Raw genomic sequence first — 14,501 nt, 5'->3', positions numbered from 1 at the left:
TCAGAAAGTAAAAGTCCTCCTCAGTAGTTTGTTCCAATCACCTGGATTTGCTAATTAGCAGTTTTTTAGCCTGTAGGTTGAACTAATTAGTGAGATCAGCTGGCTGAGTTCATGGGTGGAATAAATTTATGGCAGGACTTTTACTTTCTGACCTCTGTCCATATGTGATAGGCTATATTGAATACAATCTATGTTTATGTTTGGACAATCTCTTTAAATTCATTATAAGATTTTTATTTTTATAATACTGCTCAATATTGTTAAATTTCTTATTTGTGCTTTATGCTAAAATAGTGTTATGTGCATTTAGTGAAATAGTTATTTTCATTTGACATACCTGCATCATGACTCATCGCTCGCACGCTTCAGTTGGGTGCGCGCATGCACTTCGTAAATATAGCCTACCATGGACTCCATCGCAGCGCTCTTCTCTAATTCCTCTTTAATCTTCTTTATTATACTTCTTTTCAGGTAACTATGAAGCATAATGCACAAAACACACTTGCGGTTTGAGTATAAACACTGTTTAACATAATACGAATGAGTTATATGTGTTGAAAGCAGTTATATTTTACTTTAGTAATAGTTTGTCATGAGTTTAGCATGCCTGAGAACATGGTTAGCATGGGTACTATAACGTTAGCAGCTACATGATAAATGGTCATTGTGTCGATGTTATTTGAGTGTATAAGAGTTCATGATTTATGAGTTATCTTAAGCTTGTGAATTTGAGCAATTGAACTCCCTTATGTAGCCTATGTGTATTCTGGAAATCTTATTCCGTTTGTAAAGGGCATGAGATTTGAGTGTCTCTGTGTCAGTTATGAATGCCACTGCCACATATGTCTTTTTGGGGGCTAGATCATGTGAACTGTATAGAGAGTATTCGTTAGATAGCCTGTTGATCGTATTTTCTTATTTCTTCTAGAGTGGTGGAAAATGTCTTTAAGTCACTTGTTTACAGTCAGTCATTACTGTGCGAAAAATTATAATTGTGTGGATAATGTAATTTGCTGAGCTTTTGTTATGCATATGAATCATATAATGACATAAATGTTTTTCTCCAAAACACATTGGCCACAATTATTGGCACCCCTAGATTTTTTTTATGAGTAAAATATCAATGAAGTATATATTCCCATTAATATTTACCAATTTTTAGCACACCAGGGTGATTAGGAACATGATATTGTCTGGGTATGACTTCTGGTTTCACAGGAGTTCAGATATAAGGAAACATAAAGGCCAAATTCCCTTAATCATCCATCACAATGAGTACAACCTAAGAATATAGATCTGATGTGCATCAAACGATTGTTGAGCATCACAAAATAGGAAATGCCTGTAAGAAAATAGCTTAAGAATTGAAAATCCCGATTTTGACCATCAGGGCAATAATTAAAAAGTTCCAATCAACTAAAGATGTTACGAATCTGCCAGGAAGAGGACATGTGTCTATATTGTCTTAATGCACGGTGTTGAGGAAAGTTTGAGTGGCCAAAAACTCTCCAAGGATCACAGATGGAGAATTGCAGAGATTACTTGAGTCTTGGGGGTCAGAAACCCTAAAAATATATATATTGAACAACCCCTACATCAGCACATGTTGTTTGGGAGGGTTTCAAGAAAAATCGCTCCTCCAAAAATAAACTCCAGCATATTCAGTTGTCAGACATTACTGCTTAAAGAGGAACTGGATTCTATGGTCAGATGAAACAAAATAAGGGCTTTTTGGCAGCAAACCCACCAGATGTGTTTGGTGCAAACAGGGGGGATAACAAGTACCCCATGCCTACGGTTAAATATATTGCTGGATCTAATATGTTGTGGGCTTATTTTTTTGCTGGAGGTCCAGCTTTTCAGATACGTGGTGTTATGGATTCTAGCATAAAGATAAAAAATAAAAACCGGACTGCCTCTTCTAGAAATCTTATAATGGGCCATGGTTGGATCTTCCATCAGGACAACGGTCCAAAACAAACATCAAAATCAACACAAAAATGAGTAACTGAGCACAAAATGAAGCTTCTGCCATGAGCGTGCCAGACCCCTAAACTGAACCCTATACAAAATGAGTAGGCTGAACTGAAGAGAAGCACCAACATGAACTTGTGAATCTGAAGGATCTGGAGAGATTCTGTACGGAGGAATGGTCTCTGAACTCTTGTCAGTTGTTCTCCAAACTCATCAGGCATTATAGGAGAAAACTCTGAGCGGTTATCTTGGAAAAAGGAGGTTGCAAAAAGTATTTAATGACAGGGAGCCAATAATTATGGGCAGTGTGTTTTGGAGAAAAGCATTTATTTCATAATGTGATTTACCCCCCACTTTCTATTATTTTACTTCAATGAAAGGTTAGATTTTGGCGAATTTTTTGAATGAAAGATCAAAACTATAAACGATGCAGATTTATTTTTTACAGCCATTTTTGATATTTACCATGGGTGCCATTAATTCTGACCGCAACTACATAGGAAGCCATTGGAACAGCGCTCTTCTCTAATTCTTCTTTAATCTTCATTATATATTTCTTTTCAGGACTATGACACATACATCTCCAGGGGGATAATAAAGCCCTTTTGAAGCAAAGTGATGTGTTTGTGTAAGAGAAAAATATTTAAATTATTAGCTATACTAACTGGCTTCTGGCATTTGACTGTACGCATACTGTGCAAGTCGACTTGCCCCACAAGAGTAACCCCTGACACGATGTATGACGTAGGATGTAGGAGTATCGTAGCTTAGACACCTTTTGAGGTTTTAGGGCTGTCCAACAAACTCATGCTGCTCTTCTCTTAATCATCGAAATCCTCTGACATTTCCATTTAAAATTTCTCGTTTTAGACTTATCATTTTTGACTAGTGTTTTGTTTTTCTCTATCCTCTGCGCTTCCGCGTTCGTCAATATGTCATGTGTCGGGTTAGAGGTCACTCTTCTGCCACAAATCGTTGTGTACGGCCGTCTGCTGGAAGCAAGTAATTATAGCTAATAAAGTTTTAAATATGGATATTTTTCTTACAAAAAACCATCGCTTCGCTTCAAAAGACCATTATTAACCCCCTGGAGACGTATGGATTATGTTTTATGATGGATGGATGCATTTTTTAGGCTTCAAAATCTCGCGCCCCATTCACTACCATTATACAGCTTGGAAGAGCCAGGATATTTTTAAATGTAACTTAGATTGTGTTCGTCTGAGAAAGAAGATAGTCATATACACCTTGAATGACTTGAGGGTAAGTAAATCATGGTATAATTTTAATTTTTGGTTGAACTATCCTTTTAAATTAAAATTCAATACCTTACAGTAGATACAGTTTGATGTTGAAAAAATATGGCCAATAGAAAGAAAGATCAAAGAAAGGCCCAAGAATAGAGAGACAGAGAACCAGAGGAGGCTTTTGCCATTGTTATAAGTCCAGCACAAAGAGACTTGTGGTCAGTCAATCCCTGGATTTCTGTATGAATCTTGGGAGGATTTATTGCATCACATTGCATCATCCTCTATGGTAGTTTTATGACTGCTGCTTTTGTGCTGAAATACTATAAAATGTCTCATGAAGGGTCTCTTGTATGAACATCTCTACTGAGGTTCAAGATGTGATCATGAGTGTACTAAGAGTAGATCTGTGACCTGGTTCCATCTGTCAGTGGTTCTGACTTTACATTAACATGCAGGTCAATTGTGATTAACTATACGGGACTCATCATGGTTGGGGAGGGGGCTGTAAAAGGCTGGAGGAAGAAGATCATGTTTGGCTGTTAATCACTGAATCAATATTAAGTCTTTAAATAACCAGATCTTGAGAGGAAATCAAAGGTTTATTGCTTTTTTGCTTTGATCAATGAGTAACGTTATAGCATGGCTGATCAACAGAGCACGAGGCAAAAGAAAAACACACGGTTCTTTGCATAAAACGTTCGCTGCTTTGATTTCATTGTAAGTTAAGCCCCACATGTTCTGCCTGGCTTGCTTACTCAGATTTTTTTTTTACATTTATTTGATTTGATTATTATTTATATTAATTTGTCGGGTCAATGAGTAGTCAAGCATTGTTTTTTAGCTTTCACTAAACAGTCACATCAGACTCTTTCTGATTGAAAGGAATCGAACCATTCAAAACAATGCAGTGAGATAAAGCATACTGCCACCTGCTGGCGGAAAGCGGGAACATGTAGCCTGTAAACGGTTATTTTCCACATTTTATGTGACATTATATCAGTCAGTATGTTATGTCAATAAGAAATATTTTATTTATTTAGTTGAATTCTATGTGTTATAACTTTAGAATAGATCATTTATTAAATCTCTCAGCGCTCGTATGGTGCCTATTTTTATCAGTGGAATTGGAATTCTCTTTTTTTCGTTCCATTTTTGTTTAAAAGTTATGAATACTAACTTCATTTTACATCTATTAATAAGATCAAGATGATTCACTCACTGTACAGGAGTCAAATCTCAAAATTGCTCGCTTTGCTCTCATCTTTGTTGTTGCACTGAACTAAATTGCCATCATTAGTGTGTGCACAGAATAACAAAGAAATATAAAAGCTCTCTGTACTGTTAGTATGAGGTCAGGACTCTTCCTCATCACACTACTCAAACACACATACGTACAGTACGAATGCAAAAACATACTGTGTGCCTCTCCAGCTTCCTGATTACCCCTAATGCAAATTAAGGTGCCAATGCACTGTTTCTTAAGCAAAATCCTCTAGCTTAGTTCCTTGAACTTTTGTCGACATTTAGACAAAATCGCAGATTCCAGTAGTCTGTCTTCTGCATTTAATTTTATGTACATTATATTTTTTCAATGTAAGTCATATTCAGGTCATGTTAAGGTCATGCATAATCATACGAGTCATATTCAGGTCATGCAAACATTGGTCTGCCACTGTTTTGGTCATCTCACCTCCTCTCTGTTCAATATCAAATTCAGGCCATTGTGCCCAAGGTGTGTTTGAGCCGGAGTGGGCGCTGGGTTTATTTAGACATGTAGAGGAGCTCCAGGCTGCACTGGAAACCTGTCAACATCATTCAAGCCAGCAGTCACTCTACTTTGCAGGGACCCACAGCCTGGTTCTCTTCTGCACAACACCATAGTATCCTCTTGTCTTCTCTATCATATTAGATTTATAGAAGGCAATGAATAATTCATTTGGACACATTTATTTTTTCCCATATTGTTTTTCACCTACTATTTAGTAGGGAAGTATGCGATTTTGGATGCAGCCTGTGTTTATGAGTCAGTCATTGAATAATTTACTCATTATCATCCGATTGATTCAAAACTGATTCATTCTAGAAGTAAACAAACACCACTTCTGCGAGTTACTCTGAGACGGTCTGTGGTCACTTTATGCTGTGGCTTTGTGTGGGTCTATTTTCGTTAGGGTGTAGCGAAATTATATAAAGTAACTGGAAATATTATGTACAAAATGTAAGTTAATCAGTACTAACATGTTTATTGACCTGTTTTATGAAAAACAACATGAGACGCACACAGTCATGCTGTCAGTCTGAACTCTTGAGTTACACATATCAAACCGCTGCTGCCTACTGTAAATGTTGACATTGTGTACATTATGACACACACACACACAAAGCTTTATGCCACTAAATTCTGCTATCTTCATATCAGCATCCCCTGTGTGCGGTTATAATGGTGTAAAATATTTCAGGCATGTTTGTGCTTCATACCCAGCACTCCCTGTAGATCAATAAGCTGCTAATCTGTCACCCTGGGGAGAAATATGTGTGTTTGTGTATGAGGATGTAGCTACATGTCCTTGTGCAGGATTGCACACTCTTGCAGCTCATCCTAGAGTAGACTGATTTGCACTGTGTCTCCCCATAAGCTTTAATGAAAGGGCAAGGGAGACTTTTCCATCCCGTGTTTGTGGTTGTATGCAAGCCTTGATTTGTGTCTGTGCCAGTGTTTACATGTAATGGAAAAAGTCTTTGCTTTGTCCTTGTGCGTTAGGGTGGTGTGATTTGTACATGTGGAGGTGTGTGTGCATGTGTTTGAGGTCATCATTGGAACGGCGAATAAAAAACAGGAAGTCATTTGACGAAACTGTTTGAAATTAAAATTCACATGATCATTACTCTACTCTGTTATTCTCCCTGGCATAAAGTGGATGAAAAGCAGAAGTTAATTTCCAGAAAGGATGCAATCATGTGCTCTGTGTTCAGTGTCTCAATGCTTCCACAAAGCACATCAAAAAGACAAGCTGTCATTTTCAAAGAACATCTAATAAGACCATGTACTCACCCTTGGCAGTCATGCACATGCAGACAAAAACAAAAACATACTTTAGTTAGTGTAATGAAACTAGCATATGAGATACATTTTAGTGTAGGCTTATATCTCAGCTCAGACAGAAACAGTATATTTTACTTATAATATTGCTCTGCAAATAATATCTCATTGCTGAGGTATATTTTGCTCTGACAGAAACTTCCGAAAAAAGATAAGTGAGTAAAGCATCTATACATTTCAGAATCTTCCCTTAAATGGAGAATACAGTAGTCACTAAGAACTGGGATTATCTGCACTGCGTCAGTCTGCATAATAATGATGACCGCCTCAATTAGCAAGACACTTCCGCTCTTTGTTATGCTCAAGTTTGGAATCACAGGTGTGATTGTTTGTGGACAAATATGCATGTTAATATACTGTATATGTATGTAAATGTTTTTTGCTTACGACTGCATAAATGCATAGCAATGAGATATAATTTCTTGGGGAATGAAGTTGCCTGTTCTTCAACTCTAGTCAAATAACTGTCATTCCTGTCCTGTTAAATGCTGCTTGTCTGACATGCCCCATCACTCTTTTTATTGCAGACTTGAAGCATAATGCAGTAAACAAGTGTGATAGGCTGAAAACCAGGCTCGATTTTCATTGGCACTTTGCCAGAATAAATGAACACACTTGATGCATAACTGACACTCCATGATGTATCCATACTATATTGAAGGTAAACTCAATATTTGCAGGCAAGAATTTCACAGCATTTGTAACTAACATAGATTTTGAGAAATACTATTTGCTAGTGGGACTAGGAAAATAAAATTCAGTTAAACTTAATTCAAAAAATATTCTGTGAAAACAAGTCCTAGTGTCTTATGCACTTCTGCTTCTAAAGTAAATGTACTTTTTTAAGGATGTGTAGACATTTGTACTGGAAAATTAGATAGAAATTGTTATTAGAATAGTGATTTTTTTAGGATAAGTATTTTTTTTTGTATTTTAAGTGCAAATCTCCCTGAAATATATTATATTTATGTGTAAAACAACAACAACCCCAACTTGAATTAAACTTAATGTAACACATAAGGCCCTAATTTAATGATCTAAGCGCATGGTCTAAGGCCCTGTCCCAAATGGCACACTCCGGACATGTAGACTTCCTCAGAGTCCACACTTTGGGGAAGTCATGTAGTGCGGACCTAATAGGGCGCACGTCCACGAGGGCGCATTGAGATGTATTTTGGGGACAGACTCGATCATCACGCCGGAGATAGGAAGATGGTCTGGTTGTTGTTATGGGCAGGAGCTGCAGGTTTGGGGAAATATGCTGCCTATTGTTGTTGTTGTTAAATATGAGTCAGTAAAGCCCTGACATTCGGTTCTTTTTATTTAAAGAATCATAATGCGATCGTATTATTCAGCGGGCTATTATTAGCCTATGTTTGAGACATCAACCACTGGCCGATGACCATAATGTTTTTAATATTTTTTTTCTCAGCCATGTTAACAATTGTCCGTGAGCAAAATCTCCTCCCATCCGTTGTCTGACTGGCCTTTCACAAGGATTCCTGGAAGTGTGGGGAGTCTGCATCAATGTGGGCTTCGCAGAAGACCACTTCAAGGGTACAAATGGGGGCGCTGTTGAGCACACTTCAGAGCGTTACGGACGTGAACTAAACCAACCACAGTCTCATCTACCATTCCTTTTAAAAGCCATTTGCGCCCGCGCCATGGCGGATTGCTATTTCCATGACCATTTACATCTCCAGAGCGCAAACAGATCTGCTCGTGCGCGAGGTTGAAGCGTGCAACCAGACCATCTATGGAACAAACCGGATTCCGCCATATCTTTATGTACTCATCTTTTACAGTGTAACCCTTTTATTTTTAATATTTGGCTAGTTTGTGTGCTGCTGCGATGTCAGGGTTCTGTCACTTCTGTCTAGTCTATTTCTTGGTTTTGTGACAGAGCCCTGACACTCCTGTTTTGTCTGGTTTGTGTGGCTTGTTTTATGTGCTTTTATGTCATGTTTCCTCCTCGGTCACCGTGATTTTGCCAAGTAAGACATGTTCCTGGATCAACATATTTTGTTGATCCTGGAACAACATTCCTGTCCCAAAATTTAGTCATTACCCTATCCCTACCCCTAAACCTAACCCTACCCATAACTTTTCCCAAAATTCAGAATAACACTGATGTTGAAGCACCTTACCCTGGTTCTAAGCCTAAACTTGACATAAACTCTAAACTTGTCCCTCAAATCTGATTGGTTGATCCAGGAACATGTGGTACTTGGTGAAATCACATTCACCTTTTGGGTCTTGTGCTGTGTTGCATGCAGCTTGTGTTTATCACTGGCTGCGTGCTTTCATATTGTCTTGTTTTGTGTGAACACATGGCTTATAAGTGTTCTCATTGCCTGTGTGTTCATGGCACGTTTTGTGTTAGCACATGGCTTGTGATTTGTTTTACTGGCCATGTGCTTGTGTTTTTGTCATGTTTGGTGTGAGCACATGCCTTGTCATGTGTTTCCTTGTGCCATGTGGTCTCCTGTCGATTGTCTAGCCCCTCCCATCTTATTACCTGATTATTGATTCATTTACCCCACCTTTACTCCCTTGTTACCTCCTTTGTTTGCTTTCCCTATTTATTCTTCCTCTGTTTGCAGTCCTGTGCTGGTTCGTTGTCAAATGTACCCCTTGTGTCCTGCTTAGACCCTGTTGCCAAGACCAGTCTTTTGTTTTCCCCCACGGGGTAGTTTTGTTTGTATTCTGGTTTATTTTTATTATTAATAAAAGCCCATTGTTCTGCACTCGAGTCCTAGCTACTTCCAACTACCCGAAACCCTGACACTGTGCGTCCCTGTGTGTGTAATAAGCAGAGTGTACGCGCATTGTGGACCAGCCTATAAATGCACATTACTAATGGGCTCTTTAAATAACAAAACAAAAATTTTCAAAGGGCCATTATTCTTTTAAAACAAGTCCTAATATACGCTTCTCCTTATAAAGTAAATTTATCTGTTCCTTTTAAGGATGTGAAGACTATTAAAATACTAATTAGGATAACGATATTTCCAGCAAAATCCTTAAATATCTGTAGCAATGAATTCAACATTCCACAATAACGTATTGGCAGTAAAATTAAAAGCTTTTGTGATGTCAATAGCTAATTTCCTCCCCAATAGTTCCAGACTCAACTGAAAGCTCCCAGAAAGGATATGTACACTTAATAAAATGACCCTGGTATGATTCACAGGCACGTGCCGCTTTGATTAGAAAGTACAGAGCGAGGGAGATGAGAATAATTAAGGGGATATTACAGAAGCAGGAGGGTAGTGTGACAAAATCATCATTATTTTTTCTCAAGGGCAAATCAGCTTCAGACTTCCCTATCTAACTCTACTTCCTGCTTTCTAAAGGAAGAAACTATGTCATTTTTCCCAGCGCACTCTGTTTCGCCTGCCTTCCCCTGTGCCTTTCATCACATACCAGACAGAGTAAGACATTCAGTCCAATCAATTCACCTTCTGCCCTCTATCTGAACGATTTTGACATAAATCAAAATCTGGGGCAGTGCACACCCTTAGAGACACAAACATTGGCATTTATTCTTATCACAAATATGTATCCTACACACATCTCAAAAGAGAATAATAATTAAAGAATAACATTCATTAAATAATATTATTATTATTATTGTTGATGTTATTATATCATGCTATTGGGCTTCACACTGCCATTTAGAAACATGATGCATAAGTTCTATCTTTAGTGCAGGTTTTAGTGCTGTTTTACTGTTTATCTGCTGTGCTCACTTTATAACATTAGACCTTGTCAGAGGCAATATCATGTCAAAGGTCATATCATTAGTGTCCATGGCAGCAGACAGACGGCCTGTAAAGACATGTCTCTGCACTCATAGAAAATCCATCATGATTAATAGATCATTACTGAGTAATTGCAAATTGTTCAGGGAAAATATCCCTTGTTTGAGATCAATTAGCATGCAGTACCAGAGCTGCAAATTGACTATCCCAGTTCTGGCCTCTGAACCTGTAGTTACTGAAATGGCATTGTGATCAATTAGAAAAATAGAAAAGGTCTAAATAGAAAACCAGTCTAAATGGATTAAATTGGCATGTATTAATTATGTCCTCATTTTAGTGATGGTCTAATAATGGGATTGTCACTGGAGTTATTGAATGTTCGTACATCTCATCTTACTGCTCTTATTAAGATAGATAGATAGATAGATAGATAGATAGATAGATAGATAGATAGATAGATAGATAGATAGATAGAAGCAGTAAGACAAAGATGCAGGTAAAAAAAGAAGAGAGAGGTTTGTGTAGTAAAAAAATATAGAAGAAGACAGTAAATGAGCTATGGGAAAAGCGAGTGAGCGCCAATGTGTTAATACGTTAATACAGTCAGAACAGGTCAGAGGAGTTACTCAATCAGCCCTGTGTTGCTCTGAAGGACAAAATAAAAGACCTGAAGAAGTAATCTCATAGATAATGGACTCCTGTTGAAACTGGACTGGAATCAATGTTGGGTCAGGCCTTGCTAAATGAAAAAGAGTCATTTCTCCTCGCTTCCTCTGCTTCTGCCAGACATTATGGTAAAGAGAGTGTTATTCATAATCATTTGTCTGCACATACTCACACGTGTGATCTAAGCATTCCTTACCCATATATGCAAATGGTTACCTGCACACATTTCCGTGTCTGGAAAATGTGTCATTCTTACGAAAACACATATAGCACAATTAATACATTTGGGTATATGTGAAAAAAAAATTCTTTATCGGCTGATTTGCTCGTAGAAAGAGAGAGACATTGAGGTTGTACATTGAGGTTCAACATTGTGTTCACAGTTTAGTTAAATCTAACTGCAGTTTAAGTCTTTACATTATGACACCCATACTGTATATTACAAAGGAACTGTATAGCATTTCACTGAATTCCCATTGCAATTCCTCCTACCTTTCCTGATGAACACAAGCAATTAATTTGTAAGTATTGTTTGGATTAAAACAAGAGTTACAAAAGGACAGACAGATAGAGAAAGTAAATAACAGTTACAATAGTATACCTGCAAAACATTAGTATAAAAAGCAGACTCAAAGACAGGATCAGTGAGGCCAGTGAGAATGTACAAATGGGACTCAATTGAGAGTTTTTCTTGCTCTTTAATTCCCATTAATTCCCTCTTTTCGTTCCCAGAATCTCTTCCACTAAACAATAGATTGAGGAGATCCAGGGAATCATGTTCTCTATAGAGGGACAGGGGCCAGATGGGAGTCTATGGAAAGAGAAGTAAGCGTTTATTGTAGTAGAGAGGGGCAACGAGACAAAAGTGCAGGGAAACCACACAGGTCAAGAGCATTGGATACACTATACACCAGCAGCTTGTGCTAACAGATTCTACTTTCATTTACTTTAGCAAAGAATGGGGAGGAATAGGGAAAGGAATGTTGAGAAAGGAGTATTGTGCCGGCAACTGTGTCAGTGTTATGGAAATAGCTGAAGAGAGAAGCTGGGTTTGCCAGTCGTATCGGGGATGTTGATGATTTCTGTCTTACTGTGTGGGATTGAAAGGCGTGTATGGTTAATTTCAATTTGACAATACAAGTAAATCTGTATCAGGGTGTCAGCCATTTAAAAGGAGAGCTCATCATTTACAATTATTTACTCACCCTCATGTCACTCAGAACATCCATATACATTGAAAGTGGTTCAATGTTATTTGGGCCCCATTGACTTTTAAAATTTCATCTTTTGTATTTAAGAGAATCATTATAGCTTTAATAATTTGATCATGTTTGCAGTGTTGTATTTTCAGGTTGTTGCTCTTTGTTCAATTAATGACAAAAGACTCCTGTCTCTTCTCTCTAAACACGTAGTTCTCTTCAGGCAAGGCTGATGGCACGGGGAAAGCAAAAGAAAAGAAAAATGAATCTATAATCAAAACAAAACAAGCATAAAAGAATATGACACATGTGAGAGGAAATAGAGAATTAAAGTGAAGGTGAAAGAGAAAGAGAAAAAGTATCTCTTACACATCCTCATTTTTCTATCAATTTTGCATCTCTTATTTTTCATCCTTGCTGTTGTTGTAACGTGTGATCTTGGGATCAGGCCCCTACGGCAGACTCCGCTCCGCTCAACAGATGGCCCTCTCTCCCAGCAGTCTGTACAGCACTTCTGGAGCTCACTGAGCGGCTAGGAACCCTAGCGGGCATCCAGATCTCTGCCTGCCTGCTGTGCCTCCATGATCTCTCCTGGGCACTGCAGCTGTGAGGCATGTCTCAAGGTCCAGGGTGTTGCCCCCCTTTACCGTGTAATCACACACAGGCTAGCTCTCATTTCTTTCAAGCACACACGCATACAATCTCCCACTTGTTTCTGATAATCCATTTCCAGCTGCTCTGTGCTTCCTCCATTATCACATACAGGCTGCAGACCTTACTAGATCGTCATTAGAAAATCCTGCACAGCAGAGCAAACCCTCTACAACAGCCACCCACCTTAAAAGCAATCAGCTCATTGCACAAGGCCTCATTCAGTCGTGGGTAAAGCCACTGAGCTCCACACGGAATGGATGCCAAGCTCTGATATCAGGTGGCTTTCAGAGGGAGGTTAATTCTGGAGTAATATTTTTGTTTAGAAATAGAAAGTGACAATGACGGTAGTGGGATGTAATCTTGTGTGCTAGTTAATATCAATAATCATGTGTACTGCATATGTGTTAAATTGGTCAAAACAACATATTTAAAGGGAAAAAGATTGCAAAAAAAAAAGGTTAACTGTAAATGATTGTTGCATTATGTCATTTTTATGTGAAATGTATAGTTTTAATATAACTACCAAAATATGCTTTGTACCAAATACAGTTGAATCAGAGTTGCCTATCCATAAACCATGGCCAGTACTCATATATACATTAAAAGAACGCAATAACCATCAACCGAATATAATAAAATGTAACACAAAACACCCTAAGTACATAATAAGATAAAATAAACAACAAAAAACAAAACTGTTTAAATAAAATATTATCATTGGTAATGTTTCACACATGGCTCTTTTACTGTTTCACTAAAAATAAAGATACAAACTATTTTAAACATACTTTACTGTTAAAGTATATGTATTTTCTTGATTATTGTGTAATTTAAATTTGTATTTTATGTTCGTTCATACTTTTTACTTTTAACCCTCTGGGCCCTAAGGGTATGTACCTGCTAATGAAATGTATTATCATTCAAGTCGTCACCATTATTTATATTGCGCTTTTTACAATACAGATTGTTGCTTAACAGTGATAACAGGAAAATAATGCAACAAAGTTTGTTTCGGCTGTACAGCAGATCTAGAAGAAAATAGTATCATTGTCCGGCTTAAGTTAGTTCAGTGCGAATTCATTTCCGTTGTAAAAATCATTAGTTATTAATTTAGTTCATTTATCTATACAACAGATCTGGAGAAAACAGTGATGCCATTGTCCAGCTCAGTTCAGTTCTTATGCAATGGTGTCCATGCAGTCAGATCAATAATATTGTTGAATATTAAGTGTAAATATATCATAATAAAATATAGGCACCGAAATGGCATCCATATTTTTTTCAACTGATTTCTAGAAACCACAGCTACCTTTTATTTTTACCATTTAGTTAAAGGTGCAGTGTGTGATTTTTAGCGACATCTAGCGGTTCGGCTGCGAGTTGCACTGAGGGCTCAGCCCACTGCTCACCCCTCCCTTTCGAAGAAGCTACGGTGTCTAACATGGGACAAACATATCGTTGTCTGAGACAGCAGAGAATATCCAGAGTAAGCCAAGAGTGTGTAACATTGTCACTGTTTCTGTACCACAGTCCATTATAAACCACACCATGGATACATTTTACAAAGCCATAGTCAGGTGAGGATCAAGGGTCTTAATATATAATATAATAATAGTAATCAGCTGATTGTCTCACAAACGTAACCAGCACATTTCCCCCACATAGTAAACCCATAATACAGTGAGGGAGAAGAAGAACCACATGAAACTATGCAACTATATATTTTTTTCTAACAGGGTAGTAAAAGTTTAGCTGGCTAAATATGAGCTGTTACTGTGGCTGAGCTGGTTAAAGCGTAAAGCCTTGTTTAAACTCGACGCGTCCGCATGAGCCCAAAGGTCCGCGCGGCAAAAATGGCATGATTGTAACAGGGCGGCGCCTCCGCATCCCCTAA

The 14,501-nt window shown here is 37.9% G+C and overlaps 1 protein-coding gene across 1 annotated transcript in view; it reads left to right on the top strand.

Annotated features, from left to right (window-relative positions):
- The first annotated feature begins 418 nt into the window (after positions 1-418).
- The window catches only part of cilp (cartilage intermediate layer protein, nucleotide pyrophosphohydrolase), a 79,171-nt gene continuing 65,088 nt past the window's right edge, over positions 419-14,501 (top strand). Inside the window, exon 1 of the mRNA XM_077228639.1 lies at positions 419-471. The gene's annotated coding sequence lies outside the window, so the exon portion shown is untranslated. The remainder of the gene's footprint in view (positions 472-14,501) is intronic.

This window comes from Siphateles boraxobius, unplaced genomic scaffold, assembly GCF_051911475.1.
Source record: "Siphateles boraxobius isolate OS27281-9 unplaced genomic scaffold, OSU_SipBor_1 130, whole genome shotgun sequence".
In the NCBI taxonomy this organism is placed as follows: domain Eukaryota; kingdom Metazoa; phylum Chordata; class Actinopteri; order Cypriniformes; family Leuciscidae; genus Siphateles; species Siphateles boraxobius.
The sequence above is the reverse complement of the archived record's forward strand: the minus strand, read 5'-3'. Positions and strand labels throughout refer to the sequence as shown.